The sequence below is a fragment of the Vombatus ursinus genome, unplaced genomic scaffold, assembly GCF_900497805.2.
Source record: "Vombatus ursinus unplaced genomic scaffold, bare-nosed wombat genome assembly UNPS02014818.1, whole genome shotgun sequence".
Lineage (NCBI taxonomy): Eukaryota > Metazoa > Chordata > Mammalia > Diprotodontia > Vombatidae > Vombatus > Vombatus ursinus.
In genome coordinates, this window is record NW_020954596.1 from 50,097,449 (window position 1) to 50,116,745 (window position 19,297).

The 19,297-nt window shown below is 38.2% G+C and overlaps 1 protein-coding gene and 1 pseudogene across 6 annotated transcripts in view; one reads left to right on the forward strand and one right to left on the reverse strand.

The window, feature by feature from the left end:
- Positions 1–19,297, reverse strand: part of APBB2 (amyloid beta precursor protein binding family B member 2) — a 408,666-nt gene that overhangs the window by 339,706 nt on the left and 49,663 nt on the right. The gene's annotated exons all lie outside the window — the stretch shown is intronic.
- LOC114023523 lies at positions 488–1,172 on the forward strand (annotated as a pseudogene).

The window sequence follows — 19,297 nt, forward strand, 5'->3', positions numbered from 1 at the left end:
GCCTGGCACATAGCAGGATGCTTAACAAATATTTATTAAGTCACTTAATCCTGTTTTTCTCAGTTTCCTCCTCTGTAAAATGAGCCAGAAGGAAGAAATGGCAAATTATTCCAGTGTCTTTGCCAAGAAAACCCCAAATGGGGTCATGAACTGAAACACTACTGAAAAAAACGAATGAACAACAATTGCTATTTAATTGATGTTTCTAAGTCTTGTCTTCCTTCCATAATGAGACACAAGGACAAGGTCAGTAATGGAAGTTCTAGCTATTTTTGTGGCTAAGTGTCTGTATCAGAGAAAACAAAACACTCATCTCATTTATGTCTGGGAGCCATATTTTAGGAAGAACATTGATAGGTTGGAGGGGCTCCAGAGAAAGATAATTGAGATGGCAATGGCCTTTGAGACCATGTGATATGTCATATGAGGGAGTATCCAGTTAAGAAATTGAGGAGAGGTGCCTGTTAGCACAGACTGAGGTGCAAAGATGGCTAAGTCTAAGAACCATACCACCCATAACCAATCATGAAAATGGCCCAGAAATGGCATCAAGAGACCTAGGTTACAGAGACGCAAGTCTCTGAAAGGGGTTAACTCCCAAGTTTCTGAGAAACATGAGCTTTGCCAAGAAACACAACAAGAAGGGGCTGAAGAAGATGCAGGCCAACAACTCCAAAGCCATCAAAGCTCGAGCAGAGGCCATCAAGGCCCTGAGCACCAAGGCCTCCAAGTCCAAGCTCCTCAGGCCCAAGATCCCCAAGGCCAGTGCCTGGCGTGCTGGCCACAAGATGGCCACCAAGCATCGAGGCCCTAGAGTTGGCATCAAACGGCCAGGCCCCAGGATCTCGAAGTCTGACTCTAAGGTTACCAGAACCACTGACCCCAAGGTTGCCAAGCCCACTGACCCCAAAGCTGCCAAGCCCACTGACCCCAAGGCTGCCAAGCCCACTGACCCCAAGTCTGCCACCAAGGTAAGTAAGTCTGATCCCAAGGCTACCAAATCTGGCCCCAAACCCAGCAAATCTGATGCCAACATCACCAAGTCCGATCCCAAGGCATCCAAGTCTGATTCTAAGGCCACAAAGCCCAGTGATTCCAAGGCTGCTAAGCCTGCTGAGTCCAAACCCAAAGATGCTGGGGCAAAAGCTGCCAGTCCCAAGCCTTCAAAGTAGATGCTTCAGGACAGAAGGACTTGTTTAAACCCTAAACTACCGTTTTTTTCCCAGTCAGGGTATGATTATTCTATTCACTATTTTGTACAACTAAAGAAAATGGTGAGTTATAAAAAAAAAGAAATTGAGAAAATTTAGCCTATAGAAAACTAGGAGGTAGAAGAAAGTATCTGGAGGGCTATAAAATGGAAGGAGCATTAGATTTGGATTTGCTTAGCTCCAAAGGGCAGAACTAGCTGCAGTGGGTGGAAGTTACAAAGAAACAAATTTAGGATTGATGTAAGGAAAAACTTCCAAAAAACCAGAACCATCCAAAAGTGAAATAAACAGCTGCTCCAAAAAGCACCAAGTTCCCTCTCATCATTTTTAAGCCAATGCTAGGTAGGTGACCATCATTCAAGGATGGGTTGGAATACATGGTCTCTGAGATCTCTTTCAACTCTAAGATGATGTGTTTTTTGTTCTTATACAGGTTACTGTCCATGGGGAAACACTAATTAGGTTTATAATAACCTTTTGCTTATTGCCTTCAATTCAGTTCAACAGATATCACTTGACTACTAGGAAAATGCATTGTTCAAGGTTGCTGAGAATACAATGATGAAAACTTGATTTCTATCCTCAAGAAGTTTACTGTTTGTTCAATAAGCAATTATTAATTTCTTCTGTATGCTGAGTACAATGCTTTAGCCTTTTGGAGCCCCTGTTTCTCATCTATAAAATGGGGGAAAATAAAAATTGCAATATCTCCCTCTCAAGGTTATAAGGAAAATGTTTCAGATACTTTAAAAGTCTATACTATTATTATTTTATTACTAGTATAGAAATATTATTAAAGAAATTAGAATGTTAACTGTAAATGAAAATAGAGAGTGGTCGAGGATACCCTCTGAGAGAATAATTATTTCCAGCTAGGAAAGATAAAGGAAAAATTTCATGAAGGAGTCAGTCCCTGAGCTTCATCATTAAGAATGGGAAGTATTTTTAACAGGCAGAATCAGAGAAGAAAGGGGAAAGAACATTTCAGGAATCTGGAAATGGTTTTGGGGGAAACACAGGAAAAGTTCAGGAAACTGAGTAGACTAGTTTAGCCGAATATGGAATGCATGAAGTCAATCAATCAGCAAGCATTTATTTAGCACCTGTTACATACCAAATAGGGTGCTGAGTGTTGGGGATACAAAGAAAGGCAAAAGGCTGTCCCTGCCCTCAAGGAGCTCACAATCTAATGAGGGAGACAACATGCAAACAAATATGTACAAACAGGCTACAGAGAGGACAAATAGGAAATAATCAACAGAAGGAAGGCACTAGGATTAAGGGGGGATTGGGAAAGTCTTCCTGTAGAAGGTGGGGTTTTAACTGGGATCTTGAAGGAAGCCAGGAGGTGAAGATGAGGAGGCAGCATTCCAGGTATGGTGGACAGCCAGTGAGAAGGCTCAGAGTCAAGAAAGAGTGTTTTGTGCAAGGAATATCAAGAAGTCCAGTGTCCCTGGATGAAAGGAGGAGGAGGATTGTAGGGGGTGTAAGGAAACTAGAAAGGTATGGGAGGAGGAAGCAGCTAGATTTTGAAGGACTGTGAATGTCATGCAATGATTTTATATTTAATTCTGGAGGGGACAGGACACCAGCAGAGTTTTTAAAGAGTGGGGTATTGATATAATCGGACCTGTGTTTCAGGAAAATAACTTTGTTGGCTGAGTGAAGGTTAAATGGAGGATGGACTGGAATGGGGAGAGACCCACCAGCAGTAGTGCAGGTATGAGAAGAGGGTGATAGCAGTTTCAGAGCAGAGTAGCTAAAAAACTAGTCTGGAGTCCAATTATAGAAAACTGACTGCCGTGGTAAATCATTAGTTTGTAAGTGATAATGTGCTTGAATTAACTAAAAGGAATTTAGGTTCAGTCAATATTGATCCACTGACATCTACAATCGAGACACAAAAATTCACTGAAGCTACCAAATCATTGATTATCTTTCCCAGTAGAAACAAATCTAGATTTGTGAATTTTCTAATTGTCCTTTTCCTGCTGGCGATTAGAGTTGTTCCCTGTTTGGTCTTTAGTTTGAACATTTTTGTAGAAAAAAAAAGTACCTCAAAGCTAATTAATACTTTGCCATCCTTTGAAAGTCCTTGGCATCTAGCTAACTTTTTACTACTGTCCAAGTGCCAAAATGTTCCATCATAACCAGCTTCATGGTACTGTAGACTGACTGTTTAAGAAGTCTGAACAAGGTAACTAGAATGACGAATCCAAAATTATAGACTCACAGTCAAACTAACATTTACTGGAGGATTTTCTGAAACAGTTACTGGGAATTTTGAAGCCTGCACCTCTAAAACTGGATACATGGCCAAAATCATTGCACATGAAGGAAGAAAAGGACTCCTAGTAAGACCTGCTGTTTTCCAGACTTTCTCTGCCATGCCCTAGTTCTTCATCCTGAGGCCTCATTCCAGCCCTGGAATTCACCCTCTGGAAGTACCCAATACCCCACTGAATGGCTCTTCTCTAGGCTTCACTCCCAACCTCCCCTTCCATGACCACCCACTTGGTACTTTTATGTGCTGTGCTTGTGAGACTGTAAGCTTCTTGAGATTAGGGGCTGTCTTTCTTTCTACTGGTATTTTTATTCCAAAACTGAGCACAGAGCAAATACTTAATAAATGCCTATTGACTTGGCTTGTTACTGACAAATTTACACGTAAAAGAATATGGAAAGCAAGTTTTTAATTACTTGAAACATGGTCAAAAGATATAACTTTAGCATTTGTTTCAAAAACATCTAAAACGAACAGCTTCACTGGTTTTGTTTGTCACTATAGAAGTCATCAGGAAATGACTTGCATAAAAACAAAAAGCATCAATAAAACTTAAAAATTAAACTTTTTTAAAAAAAAAGTTTATGTATATCCTAGTGATCACACCTGTTAAGGGCCTCATAAACTTTAGAGATGGAAGTGATCTTAGAGATTATTGAGTCCAAACCCTCATATTAGAGAAGAAGACATTTAAATCTATGATTTGTCCAAGGCCATACAGTTGAATAACAGCAAAATTCACAACTCCCCAAACTCCAATCCAGCACATTTTGTATTAGGTCCCACTGCATTACTCTTGATAGTAGAAGCAGTGCTGATTGATCTATGATTAAAATGGGAAAGGACTTTGTAGCTACCAATGATTTAGAGCAGGGAGTTTTAACCTGGGATCCAAGAGGGTCTATGGATAGATTTCAGGGGGTCTGTGAAATTGGATGGTAAAAAAAAAAAAATTCCATCTTTATTTTCACTAACCTTTAACTGAAATGTAGCATTTCCTTCAATTAGTCAAGTAGTCATGAAACCATAATAGCATAACGTTTTACTCAACTGCCAAAAGGGTCCATTACACAAAAAAAAGGTTTGAGAACCAATGATTTAGAACTGTTTTGTTGGTTGTCACTGCCACATAACTTCTAAGAAATTGGAACAAAGGAAAAAAAATTACCTCCTATTTTTAAGTCACTCTTCAACTGATTATGACTTTAAAAGCATATCAATTTAAACAGGGTACAGCAGAAAGAAGTGAACTAGGAGTGAGTCAAAAGATGTGCCCTGATCTTGGGCCTAGCTGGTTTAACTTTGGATAAATCATTCATTGACTAATTGATTGCAGCCCCTTCTCTGTTTTCTAATCTATAAAATGAGGTTGGGCTAAATGACAGAGGATAATAATTAGTTTTTTGGAAGGGATCTCAGAGACCCTTTATCTCAACTCCCTCCTGTTACAGAGCACAACATAGAGACTCAGAGAGGCTGCCCACAATAGCATGGGTAATAGGCAGAGTCAGTTTTGAGCCTGTCTTCTGACTACAAATCTGGGCCTCCTTCTCCCACATGATCTCAAAGGTCTCTTTTAGCTCTAAAATTCTATTCTATTGATAAATTTCACTTATCTCCATGAGTTGATGCTCAACATCATGAAATTATGCAAATTAACCAAACCATTTAAAAATGTTTATTCAACTTAAATGACAGAAAAGTCAGACTTAAATTGTGATTTCTATAAATGTCATTAAATTTTTAGCTTTTATTTTAATCCTCAGGCAGGTCATAATTTTCAAGGAAAATTTTCAAAAATTTTCAACTGTACATTTGACACTGTATAAAATGAAAAACTGCAGTTAAGGTTATTTTTATTTTAAGTCCCTGTTCTGGGTCTGGATGGATACTTGTGTATATTCTGGCAGAGAGTAGAATACTTTCTTAAAAATAAGGAAAAGAACACATGCTGGAATTCATCCAGTAACAACACAGTTTTAACAAGGGGAATATCAATTACATTAGAAGCATTTCCTGCACACATGCACTTTTTTTAAAGTGGGAAAAACAGAATTTTTTTTAAGAGGCCAAAACCAAGTTTTCCTTTGTCAAACCAAATGAGTGCCTCCACAAAGTTTATTTTTTCTTTTAATCTTTAAAAGAAATCATTCCAAAAGCTTGGCCAATCACCCCCACTGTCAGTAAGTCAATAGAATGTGTATGAATGAGCATGTGAAAACACATGGCTGTGACATATAGCCCATCTCCCCAACCCCCACCTCCAACTCCTAATCTCCCTCTCTATGGACACTGAAAATTAGAAAACTATATACAAAGAGAAGACAAAGATATCCATGGTTCAGAATGTTAAATGAGTAGCAAGAAGGAAATGATTAAGGTAGAAGTGACTCAAATGACTCACAATCCTGAAGACGGCATCTGCTTATTTTTTAAAAAGCATAGAGAATCATCTCTCTAAACTAGAGAACATTAACCAGCAGAAATAACCTGACTGACTGGATACTTCGTTTTTTGCTACATAGACTAAAGAAACCAAATAAATGGTTATCTGCATAACTCATTACAAGCTTCTGATGATTTTAAATTCAAGTCTAGAATCTGATGGCATACCCCCAGCTTGGGGATGGTTGTGGAAACTGCGCACTAAAGACGGAATGAATATTGGTCCAGATGTCGTGACTGCATGTGGGTACAGCACTCCCTGACGGTAAAGTAAGCACTTAGGGAGGTATACTGTCAGGTCAACAGGGTGATTTTAATTAAATTACTGCTTCAGATCACTAAAAGGTGGCCTCCCAAATTAAATGCTCCTTCACAAATCTTTAATTTTTACCCAGGGAGAAGTTGAACCTTGTGAGATCTGGCCCATTAATAATTATTGCCAACTGGGAACAGAACGCAGAAGGTGCTCCAAAACCAGCCACTCAACCAAACTGCTGTTTCAGTCTTTATGTCCCATAATGCTTTGGGTTTTTTAGGGAATGTATTTTTATTGTCTGATAGAGAAATTAAATAGCAACATTCCTACAAATTTCTCACGTATCTATTTAAGATGGTGGTTTATCTATTAAATTTTTTCTGAATTATTATTATTACATTCTGAATTAAATATGAACTATTAGAATAGTTCTATGAATGGCTGAAATGAAGTCCACAAAGCCTTCCACGCAAAGAAACATAGAGGAAGATAGAATGACAAAAGCAAATGGTCCACAGTGATATTTCTTTAACCTCCATTGCATATTTCATCCTCTGACTCTACTATGTTACAATTCAAGAAGCCCATGAAGAATTTTTTTACAAGTTGCACCTCTTAACATTTTGGAGCTGGAAGGGATATGAGGGGTGATTTAGTCAAACCACTTCATTTGACAGATAAGACAAGTGTGACCCAAAGAGATTAAATTTGTCCAAGGTCAAATGGCTAGTCAGTGACAGAACCAGGACTAGAACCCTGGATTACTTATTCACCAAGCACCTTCCACTTTCTCCTTCCCCTCCCTGTCACAGGCTGCCCACCTTTCAGAGTCCAGCACGAGCTCCTACTGTGGGGAGCCAGGGACTTTCTCCTCTACCTGATCAAGTACCTGTAGGCACTTGTGGACCAGTCTGGACATCTGTGGCCAGCAGGACCAGGCCTCAGGAAGCCTTTCTCCTCTTGCACCAGAGCCCCCAGTGTCCAATTCTCATAAGGCACTTATGGGTCTGGATGCTGACCACCACTCTCATCCCTTATTCCCATCTGAGGTAACCCAGAATCCTCCTTCCACTTCAATCCTTAGTCTCACTAACTGCTTTCCAAAAAGTCTGAGATGATCTGACCTGCAGCTGAATCCTCCTATATGTGTTTTTTCCCTGTGTTAAAATGTGAGCTCTTTGGCAACAAGGGCTCTCTTGCTTAGCATGGTACTTGGCACATAGTACATGTTCAATATATGGTTTTCCATCCCAGTTCCATTGCACCATATCCCACTTGTCTCTTCTCTGATTAAGCATCAGGTACTCTTGTTGTGCAGGAACTGGCCAAATCAAAATCAATAAGCATGTATTTATTAAGAACCTAGTAGAAGGGAAGCTCCTTGAGGGCAGTAATTATTTAACTTTTGTCTTGGTATTCCCAGGGCCTAGCACAACGTATTAATAAATGTTGACTGATCAACACATAGAGCAATTAGATAAACATTTTTCCTCCAGAATGGGAAAAACTAAAGTCCTCTTCCAATCTCTCATCACAAGGTGGAGATGACCTTGGACTCTAGCGGACCAGACCTGCAGGTCCAACAGTTCCTACCAAGTCACTCTGAGAAGTAGCCCAGTGATGGATAGCATTTCTATTTTGAGAGGATTAGCCTAGCTAATCAATGGATTGACCCTATGGTTTCATACACACACACTAATTCTCAAAGATTATACTTGAGTCATAGAGGGGCTATGATTTTCTACATCTTTGCTGGCTGGTACCCAAATATCATCGAAAATTACAGAGTATGGAAGAGAATGGGAAAATTGACTAACCTCGTATGTGACTTACATGCCACAGATTTCACACCTAAAAGAGGTATTACAAATAAAGGCTACACCAGGGAATGGACCACTGGTCTGAAATTTAAAAATGGAAACCCCCAGTTAGAAAGGCACTACTTTTCTTCAGCCTAACTTTTCTGTTCCAAGGACCTGGCAATCTGTAGCTAAAGTAAAAAAAGAAAAGGAGATGAGTTTAGGTAAAAAGTACATCAAATGGAACAGATCAAAACATGTAGCCTTCAAAATTAAAAGGATAAAAAAAAAAAAGTTAAAGAATATTCTCCATTCATCTGCTGCCCTGTTTGGGTTTCAACTCCCCAAACTCACCACCGTGCTGCTAACTCAAGCCTTGACTGATACCACCTCCCTTAGCCTCCTCTCTCCTCTGACTGGAGGGCCAGAGAGTAGAGTATCAAAATCCTCCCATTGCCTTCCTTCATATAGGGCAGAAACTGGATTCTCAGATTACACCATTTTCAATATGCTCCTTTGCCTAGTCTCAACTCCAGAAAACATAACACCTCTAGGGTCCCCCCTTTTCCTTCCTCCTTTTCTATGTTGTCTTTCCCCCCACTAGATTATAAACTCCTTGAGGGTAGGATGGTCATTCTTTTTATTAACTGTATCCTCAGCCCTTAGCACAATGACCGGCACATAGTACATGTTTATTGATTGTTTTATCTTTCCACTATACCACAATGTATCAGTAACTTTTTTGGATGTGTAAGTTAATCGATATTTTTAAAGCATCACAAAATTGCAACTTTATGTTTCCTATTAACTAGTGATACCGTACAGGATTCCTATTTAGACTTCATGTAAACTTTCACTTTAGGGACTTTATTATCAGATAATTTTCTATTACCAAATGATTCCATCTATGGTTAATAGGAATAGCACCAATTTGCCTCCTTGGAAAAAAACACCCACCATTCTCTGCATCCTGTTACAGTGGGATCAGGGATCACAACATGGCAAGTAAAATAATTATCCACTAGAAATGAAGCATTTCACACACAGTGAAGATAGAATCGGCCTTGAATTCAAGTGCAGCTTCTGACACATACTGGCTGTGTGACTGGATAAGTCACTTAACCTTGAAACACCTCAGGCAACTTGAATTGATGATACCTAGTAAGAGTAAGTGCTGATCTACATGGTAAAAGGAGTTTCCTTACTGGAAACTCTCTTTTCCAGTGAAATCACAAATCTGGTTCAAAAAAAAAAGTCATCCATTAAATTCCAATTTCTTGTTATTTAAATATTATCTTGAGGAACTGAAGTCCTTCGGTGCAGTCTATTCTTTCTGTTCTAACAGAAACTTGCTTTCACATACGTCTGATGCAAAGTAAAATATTGTTCTGCCCAGCTTCTACCAAGAATCTGCTTTTAATTCTAATTTGTAACGTTGCACAAATGTACTTGGCACAGGAAAACAAATGAAATGTGTCAAACAAAGAACAGCCCTTGCCAAAAGGAAGTTTATTTCCAGGATATGGTTTTAACATCCAGAGCCATTTTTTTGGGTACAGTATTGTTTATTTCTGAATGACTCTTAGATACTCCCATATCCCTTTGTTACTGTATTCTGATTTAATTCAGTAACTCAAGAAGCATTTGTTCAGTGCCCTCTCTGTGCAAGCGATGGGGATATCCACACAATCACAAACGGTTTCTACTCCCAAAGAGCTTCCAGTTTGGTTCTCCAAGCATCATCAATATTGCCTCCAACCTTCAGGCATTACTCAAGGTTTTTAGTTTCCTTAAATGTTCACCACTATAAGCATAAATGGGATTGTCATCTCCTGGTAAGATCCTTAGGAAGTCATGAGCCAGAGGTTAACCACTCCTATCCTAAGTTAGAAACCTCTCTTACCACAGAGTGGCAGAAGCTGAGTGAATCTGTAATTAAGGGAGCCCCACTGTGGACCTTCGGATTATATATATTTTTCTTTTCTCAATTTGGTGGCCAGTACAGATGCCTTAGGAAACTGAAAAAGACCAAATACTGGTTCAATTCCATTTGCCCTTTATTAAGTGCCTGCTATCTGCAAAAGTCATTGACCTAGGCATAGCGGATACAAAGATTTTTTTTAAAAAAGCACAAACCTGGCTCTCAAAGATATTACAATCCAAAAAAAAGGGATATTAACCAGAGGGTTATCACACATATTGGAAGGAAATCCATTCAATGGCCTCGACTTGGGCAGAAGGGGAAAAAAAGCTCATTTCTGAAAATAATATGCAGAATGGATTTAGATTATACTCTTTAGATTATATTATACCCCTAGGTATCATTCACCTATTTCATCTTTTTAAAAATCCCTTTTTTATTCTTTTCATCTGAAGACTATTACAGTTTTTTTTAAAAGCTGAATTAGAAAAGAAACCACTCATTAGCAGCATAATGTCCTAGTGAAATGCTGATTCTATCACTACACACAGGGCAGAAACTGGAGGCCTCTGCTGTTTTCGAGTTTGCCCTTGACCCTTCTACACCCCACTTCTCCAGACTAAAAAGGGCACAGGCATTAAAACCCTCCACTACCACCTCAAAACGGGGCTTGGTCAAACAGCACCCAGATGCCTTCCATAGGTTTGTCTTCTCCTATTCCGTGATAAAGTAAATGATAGGCATCGTGGAGTAGTGGACAAAGCATGGGCCTTGCAGTCCAAAGGACTGGCTGGGCTCAAGTCACAGCAGGCCATTACAAGCAAATTGGTGAAATTCTTGGAGCTTCATTTTGGTCATGAGTAACACACAGTTAAAATCTGTATAGGCATACCCCAGAGACATTGTGGGTTCAATTCCAGATCACCACAATCTGCCATTTCTTTTTCCAGCTCATTTTACAGATGAAGAAACTGAGGCAAACAGGGTTAAGTGACTTGTCCAGGGTCACTATAAGTGTCTGAGGCCAGATGTGAACTCAGGAAGATGAGTCTTCTGGCACTCTACCCACTGAACCACCTCACTGCCCTTTCCCAATATAACTGGGTTCCAATTGTGATGATTACCAAAGTGACTTGAACAAGTTAAGTGACTTCTCTGGACCTCCATTTCCATTTTGTCTTTTTTTAAAGGACGGGATTAGACTAAAAGATATCTAGCTAAGGTCCCTTTCAACTCTAAATCCTTTTTTTCATCCTATGTAGTTACGATTATATTTTGGCTTAGGTATGTGAATGGAGTCCGAGAAATACACCTACAGTTATCTCTGACAGCCTGACCAATTCTAAACAACCTTCAGAAGGTACGGGTAGCTAAGCCTGAAATTCTGTTAAATGAAAGCCTTTGTTCCACACTTAAAGCTTACAGTGTAAATGTACCTGGAAGATGTAATACCTTAATTAAATTCACACTAAGGTATGACCCACTGATAGAAAATCCCCCCTTAAAGCCAGTTTTGAAGAGAACAGAAAACTCCTATAAGGGAGAGGATGGCAGGAGAACAGGGGAGATTCAAACCTTCATCTGCTTCAGTTTTGCTAAAGACACATCTCTTCATGGGGAACACAATTATTTAACATCCACAAATAATGCAAAGGCTTCCATTTTAATACAGTTGTAGGATTCTGTCACCCAAGCTGCCACTTGCCAGATCAACATTAAGATTCTGACCAACTCAATTTTTACTTGTCTTTGCCTCTATTCTAATACACCTCTAATAACAATAAGAGCCTACTTTACAATTTATGAGACACCTTCCAGACATTAGCTCATGTGTTCTTAGTGACAATTCAGTGAAGTGGAAGCCTCATTATCCTTGCTTTAGAGACGAAGCTGAGCCTCAGAGAGTTTACAAGACTTTCATAAGACCACAAGGCTTTTGAGGCCAAATCCTGTGAGTTTTCTTCCACACTTTACTACCTCCCTGAGGAAAGCCATAGAAACCAGTCATACAGGACCCAAGGTGAGCAGACTTAGCAGGGTGAAAAGCAAAGGGTACAGATAATCTACAGGCTTAAGAGCCATCTGTAAATCTATTTCTAGCCCAATAAAAAGCAAATAATTGGATGAAATGAAAGCAAATACAGACAAAGAAATCACCACATTCCAGGGAAAAGAAGACTAGACTGGCAAAAGAAAAAAAAAAAAAAGATGATTATGGTGGGCAAGGCTGAGACAATAGCTAGAATGCTTGATGCCCTGGGGAAGTTTCAATAAAAACAGGGTGGTTCAGTCAACAGCTATAAAATGAAAAATGATTAAGCCTAGAGGCTGCTAAGTTAGAGGAGTAGTGAAATAACAGGTGGCTTGCCTAGACAATGAGTAAGATGGCCCAAAGAGCAATATTAGACTGTGATATCACCCCCAGCTCCATCCTGGGCCCTCTTCTCTCCTTTCTTTCCATGCCCTATCTTGATGAACTCATCAGTTCCCATGGGTTCAGATATCACCTCTGTGCAGATTCCCACAGCCAGACATGGAGCCCCAGTCCTACATCACCAACTGCCTATTTGGACATGTTGAACTAGATGTTCCAGAGGCATCCTGATAGAATGTAAGCTCCCTGAGGGCAGGGACTATTTCATTTTGGTCTTTTTAACCCCAGTGCCGAATGATAGTGCCTCACACATAATAGGCATTTCATAAGTGCTTGAAGATGGACCTGAAACTCAGCATTCCCAAAATCAAACTCAGCTTTCCTCCCCAAATCTCCCTTCTTAACTATCTCATTTATGTTGAGAAAGACACCATCTTTCCAGCCGATGGTTCACAATCTCAAAGACAGCTTCAATCTTTCCTTTCCCTGACATCCAATCAGTTGCCAATTATTATAGATTTAAACTCCACAAAACTTACATCTGTGATTATAGCTGTTCACTCCTCTCTATTCAGTCACAACTCTAGCTCAAACCTCATCACCACTCACTTGAACTACTACAATAGCCTCCTAATTGGTTTTCCTGCCTCAAGTGCATCTCCCCTTTCCAATCGAACCTTGACACAGCCACCAAAGGGTCACTCCCTAAAGCATAGGTCTGACCATGCCACTGCTTTACTAAAGAAATTCTAATAGCTCCTTCTTGCTTTTGAAAAAAAAAATACACAATTCTATGTTTGACATTTAAAGCCTCTCACTGTCTGGCTCCTGCGCCCTTTTCCCAGGATCAATTGAACATCATTCTCATCCATGAGCTCTACGATTCAACCAAACTTGGTCTAGCCCTTACAGGACATTCCATATTCAGTCTTCTGACTTCTGCACAAACTTCTCCCAGGCCTGAAGTGTACTCCTCCCTCATTGCCAATGAAGAGAATTTCAAATTCCTTCAAAGCTCAACCCAAATTCACTTCTTTCAGGAAGCCGATCCATACCCTCTCCACCACCCCCAGTTGCTGGTGGTCTTCAACCCAGAAATTACTTTAAACATATATGGTATTTAATCTTCTATGTGCCCTAACCCTCTTCATAGTGACATTACATGGGGAGAAATTTTAAAGTAAACAAATTTATTAGGATAAATGTCAGAATAAAACATGCAAAGTTGATGAATATGGGTAGAAACGAATAACATTTTTTCCTGTGGTTTTTAAAGTATTATAAGTAGAAAAGTAATGGGACAATGACATTGACCTAAAATGCTTTGTTTTGATGAATTTCCAAAAAAAACCTACATCAAGCACAGTTTTTTTTTAAATTGGGCTTTCTGATATAAGAACGATGAGGGCAAAAGAAAAAATAATAATTTCCCCAACCCTCTGGCTCTGTGCAATGTGGATAATGGATGTGCAATGTGCAATAATGTGCTGGTGTTAGACTCAAGAAGAACTCAGTTCCCATCCAGACTCATTTAACTTACCCATCTGTGTAACACTGAGCCAGTCACAACATCTCTAAGCCTCAGTTTTCTCATTTGTAAAATGGGAATAACAATAGCATTTGACAAAATTGTTGGGAGGGGCCAAAAAAACAGTATAAATAAAGTTCTTTTCCAACTTTAAAGCACTATAAAATACATATATACATACATATATGTGTGATATCCCTATTTTTACTATTGTGCCAGGGTTGCACACATATTTGGCAACATGTGAAGGAAAAAAAGAACTCTCAGTTTCTACATTTACTTGTCATTCTGAATGCAAACATACATGAAAACCATCATGAGGTTTATTTTTTGGTACAAATTTTTAAGACTGTGAGCAGAGAAGACTTTTTTGAAAAGAGTAAAAACCATCTATTTTCTATTATCTAAATGATAGAATAAGATGGTTTCTCTTTGTAGCATGCAAACGCAAGTTCATGTATGATTAAGTGCTTTATAAATGTGTCTCGATAATTTCTTTTAAGGAAAGAGATGATTGCATATTAAAAACCCTCTAACTCAGATTCTCTCAAAAACCCAAGTTAACAATATCATCTATCTTTTAAATGTTACATAGTTTAAGCACTTAAAGGGGTGCATTTTCCTCCTGGCATTTCAAATTTGCCATCAAACTGGTTTTAATATCCACAAACACATCATGGCAAACAACAGCAAAATCTTGGTTTAAGGAGTTCAATACTAATTTAGGGCAATCACTAACTCCTCTGTTCTTTTAACCTCAGGATACCTTTAAATGATACTCGAATACAGGTTGTTGAGTTGGTTTTGTTTTTTTTTAAGCTTTAAAATACTGGTTTTCAGAGGCAACCAGAGTGATAAATCTTAGCACTGGAGCTGGAGGGACATTAAGAGATCCTTCAGTCCAGAATTTCTTGACTTTTTAAAAAAAAAATTATTTTTATCATGAATCCCCCTTTGGTAGTCTGGCAAAACTTAGGGACCTCTGAGATTGTTTTAAATGCATTAAATAAAATGTATAGGATTGCAAATAAAATTGATTACATTGAAATAGTTATCAAAATAAATATTTTAAAAGACAAGTTAATGAACCCCAAGTTAAGAACATTGTGAAACCACTTTATTTACAAAAAAGGAAACTGAGGCCAAAAGTAAAGAAGTGAGACAAAACAACTCACTGAGATCACAACAGGTCAGACATGTATGAGGAAATGAAGTGATTAAGGGATATAAGGGATAAAGGAGATGGTTCAAGGTTTTGTTTTGTTTTTTCTTTTAATTTCCAACTAGGACTCAATTCAGGTGGGCTTTTAGTTTGTTTTGGGTTTTGGTGGGTTTTTTTTTTTTGTTCGTTTGTTTGTTTGTTTGTTTGTTTGTTTTAACAAATCTCAATAAGAACAGCTCTACAAAATTTAAAATATAAAACTTCCCCTTCAGGTGAATCTCAAACATTATTTCATCATGTCAAGTCACCTACAAAGTCCTCTGTTTATCATTTAAAGCCTTTCCCAACCTCTCCAGTCTTTTTCACTTTACTCACCCCGGCCCATCTGCTATTCTTTACCCAGCTCTCATCTCTAGGCCTTTGTGCCAACTGTCCTCCATACCTGTGATGCTCTCTCCCTCATCACTATTAGTCAGCTTCCCCAGCTTCCTTCTTCAGGATTCAGCTGAATCCCATTTGATAAAGAAGCTCTTTCCTATTCCCCTCCAGCTGCCACTGCCCTCCCCAAGCATATAACTTTCCATTTACTCTCTATCCACTTTGTATGTATATGGTTATTTGCATGCTACCTCTCCATTAGAATACGGGCAAATTCCTTAAGTCCAGGGACTGTTTTTGTCCTTCTCTGTATATCTACACCCCCCAAATCCCCTCTACCCTGCCTTGGCTTAGCATAGTATCTTAGCATATTATATAAGTATATCAAGTGCTTACAACGTAAGCACTTAATGAATGCTAGTTGATTGATTCACTAAGATTAATTTTAAATTGGCCTTACTCAACTGCAGCTGTCATGCATTAAATTCAGAGGAACATTCATGGCATCAGAGGCAAACATCTTCATTTTACACCAAATTATGCATTTCTACATTTGTCTATAATTTTTCCACATTATCAATTTTTTCCCAGTAAAGCATGACATTTCTAGAGCAGTAGTCTCCAAAGCTTTTGGGGGATTTTTGTTTACTGTGTACCTCATCAATAAATTTGTTTTTAGCATGCACTACCCAATAGATATATATTTATTAATATATTATATACATTTATCACTTTAGGTTCAAAAAACTTTTTGGTTCTTTTTTTATTTTCAATAAGAATATTAGGAACCCTGGAGAGTGAACCAGAAAAAAATCTAAATTATTCTCTCTGTTCCTAGCAATGTGATTGAATAGACTTTGTTATTTTTGCAAATCTTTTTTTTCCTTAACCACTGTGTGATACAATTATTTGAACGGCTGGTTTTTAAGCTGAGTTTATTCTGATATTTGATTTGATAAAAAATATAGAGCAGTAGACTTACTCTATCTCAAATAAATAACATGTGATTCTGGGCAATCACCCTTTATCCTCATCTATGAACTAGGGATAATAATAGCACCTCCCTCAGAGGGTTATTGTGAGAACAAAATGAGATAATATATGTAAGGCATTTTATAAACCTTGAAGTACTATATAAATACTAGCTGCTGCTGCTACTACTACTACTACTACTACTACTACTAATAATAATAATAATAGCCACCATTGGTTAAAAAAAAAACAAAGCAAAACCAAAGAACTCACTGGAATATGTTGAGTCAAAAAGAAGAAATACATCAATAGTGGTAGATACTAAATCATAATGCTTTTTTCAATTCTACTCACTAGCTATCCAAAAGTTTTGGTTAAAATTCAGCTAACAAATTTCCATCTTCCTTACCATCAATTTGTTGTTCCTATAAAGCAGAGATTCATAAACTGAGTTCATGAATTTGTTTTATTTTTTTACTATTTTGATGACTGTATTTAATATAATTGACTTCCTTTGTAATACTATGGATTTAAAAAAATTATTATGAAAGGGGTCCATGGCTTTTACCAGAGCGCCAGAAACATCTATAACACACAAAAAGGCTAGGAATAACTGTATGTAAATTAATAGAAAGGTTTTGCATTTTTAAATTGTTAACAGATTAATTTTAAAAACCCATTAAACAGGTTAGAAATTCTTTCTCCAAGTCTTCTAACTCTGCAGATAAGATTTTTTTCTTATCAGACACACATTGTTTTTGACAGCAAAAGCTTAGTTTTTTTAAAACAAAAATAATCATGATAATTTCAAACTATTATTAGCTAATATCTCAAGGCACCATATATACCTAGGGCAAGATTCACTGTTAATGATGGCAGATATAAATCTAATTAAATAATCTTCTTGATAACTCCAGGGGTTTTTGAACCAACTTATTTTCAGATCTGATTAGATCAACACTGTTTTTGTCTAGTGATATAGGTGACACAGAGCTTGTACTAGAAATAGAAGTCAGTTTGGTCATTTTCTTGTTTATTGTTGCTCCCATTATTAGTATTATCTTTAATTCATGTTTTCTTTGAACTAATCTTTTGAAGTCACTTGTCCATTTGTGGGAGTTAGTTTCGTTAATATTAGAAAATATAATGTATAATTCCACTTAACCAGGCATGCATAAACTGGAATGCCTCAATATGCTTAAAAGCAAGCAAGTAACTGAGGCAGTCACTGTCAGTCACTCCAAGAGACACTCTAATCTGACACGTGGATCTATGGAGTATGTCCAAGTCAATCCATATGATAACTGTTAGTAAAGTTTTGCTTCTTTCTTTAAACATAAATATGTGTATGTGCACACACACACACATTAGTATACACATTTTAAAAAATTGAAGTCCTAACATTTTCTTCCCACACCCCAATCATTACTCCACTATGAAGATCACTCATCTGGAGCAAATTTGGTATAAGTGCTGAAAAAAAAATCAAAAAATCACCTTAGAGTTTATAATAACAAAGGAAGGAAATAATGGTACAGTATAGAAGATTTGGGAAATTTTTAAAAATAAAATTCTAACAATGAAATAACAAATAACTCTGATGTGGGTGTAGTATAATGGAAAAAGCAACTGGATTTGGAGCGAGAAAGACATAAATTTGAGTCTAAGTTCCTCTGCTTGCTGTATCATCTTGGGCAAATGAGTTAACCTCTCAGAGACTAAAATTCTTCATGCATACAATGAGAGAAGTAGGCTAGCTGATCTCTAAGCCGACTTGTAGCTCTGACACTGTGATTCTGGGAGAAAATATTCGAAAGCATGTAGGTCGACATCAGTTTTCCTATTTGGTAGTTACTCTGAATTAGTGTATCACTTGTTTGTCAGTTTCACTTGCCAGTATAATAAAATCAATCAATCCACAAGCATTTATTAGGCACCTACTATAAACCTGTCATTATCTTAGGCAATGGGGATACAAAGATAAAGTACAATCCCTGCCCTCAAAGACCTTAACAGAGGAAAGAACATGTACAAATAAAAGTATATATGAGACACAGAAAGTAGATACAAAGCATCATATGGGAACCAGGCTGAGTCAGGAAAGCCTTCATAAAGAAGGTATCCTTGAGCTGGGTCTGGAAGGAAACTGGGGATTCCAGGATGCCTTTCTTTGTCTCCTCAGCATACACACAGTTCCCTAGCACATAGTAGGCACCTAACAAAGTGCTTGATGGAGGGAAGAAGAGAGTACATTCCAGACACAAGAGACAGCCAGCATAAAGGTACAGAGATAGGAGATGGTGTTGAAGTTTGAGAAACAGCAAGAATTTCTCCAGTCCCTTGGTATTAGGTAAAGAGTAGATGGAGCTGAGGCAGGTAGGTGGCACAGTGGATAGAGCACTGGCCCTGGATTCAGGAGGACCTGAGTTCCAAATCTGGCCTCAGACACATAACACTAGCTGTGTGACCCTGTGCAAGTCACTTAACCCCACTGCCTAACCAAAAAAAAAAAAAAAAGAGTAGATGGAGTTTCCCAAAGCTAAGGGGTTAGCAGCATAGATCTTCAAACACTCCAGAGCCCCCTGTTATGCAGAACCTGGTACAGTGGGAAAAACACTGGTCTTGGAGTCAGAGAACATGGATATGAATCCTTGCTTTACCACTTACTAATTGGGTGAGCTTGGGCAGGGTTCCTTCCTTTTCTAGGTCTTGGTTTTCTGGTTTAAAAAATGAGGTTGACCTTTAAGCTCTAAATCTGTGAGCCTAATATATTTTGCCTTGCCTCACAAAGTTGGCAGTATAGTCCAGGAGGCAAGACGAGAACACAAATACAATTCAACAGACATTTATTAAGCAACTAGCACCTACACAAGGCACAGTGCGAGCCTAAACCTACAAAAAGAAGAAACAATAGTCACTGCCTATCAGGACTTTGCCCAAGAAGGAAATGGCAAACCACTCCAATAT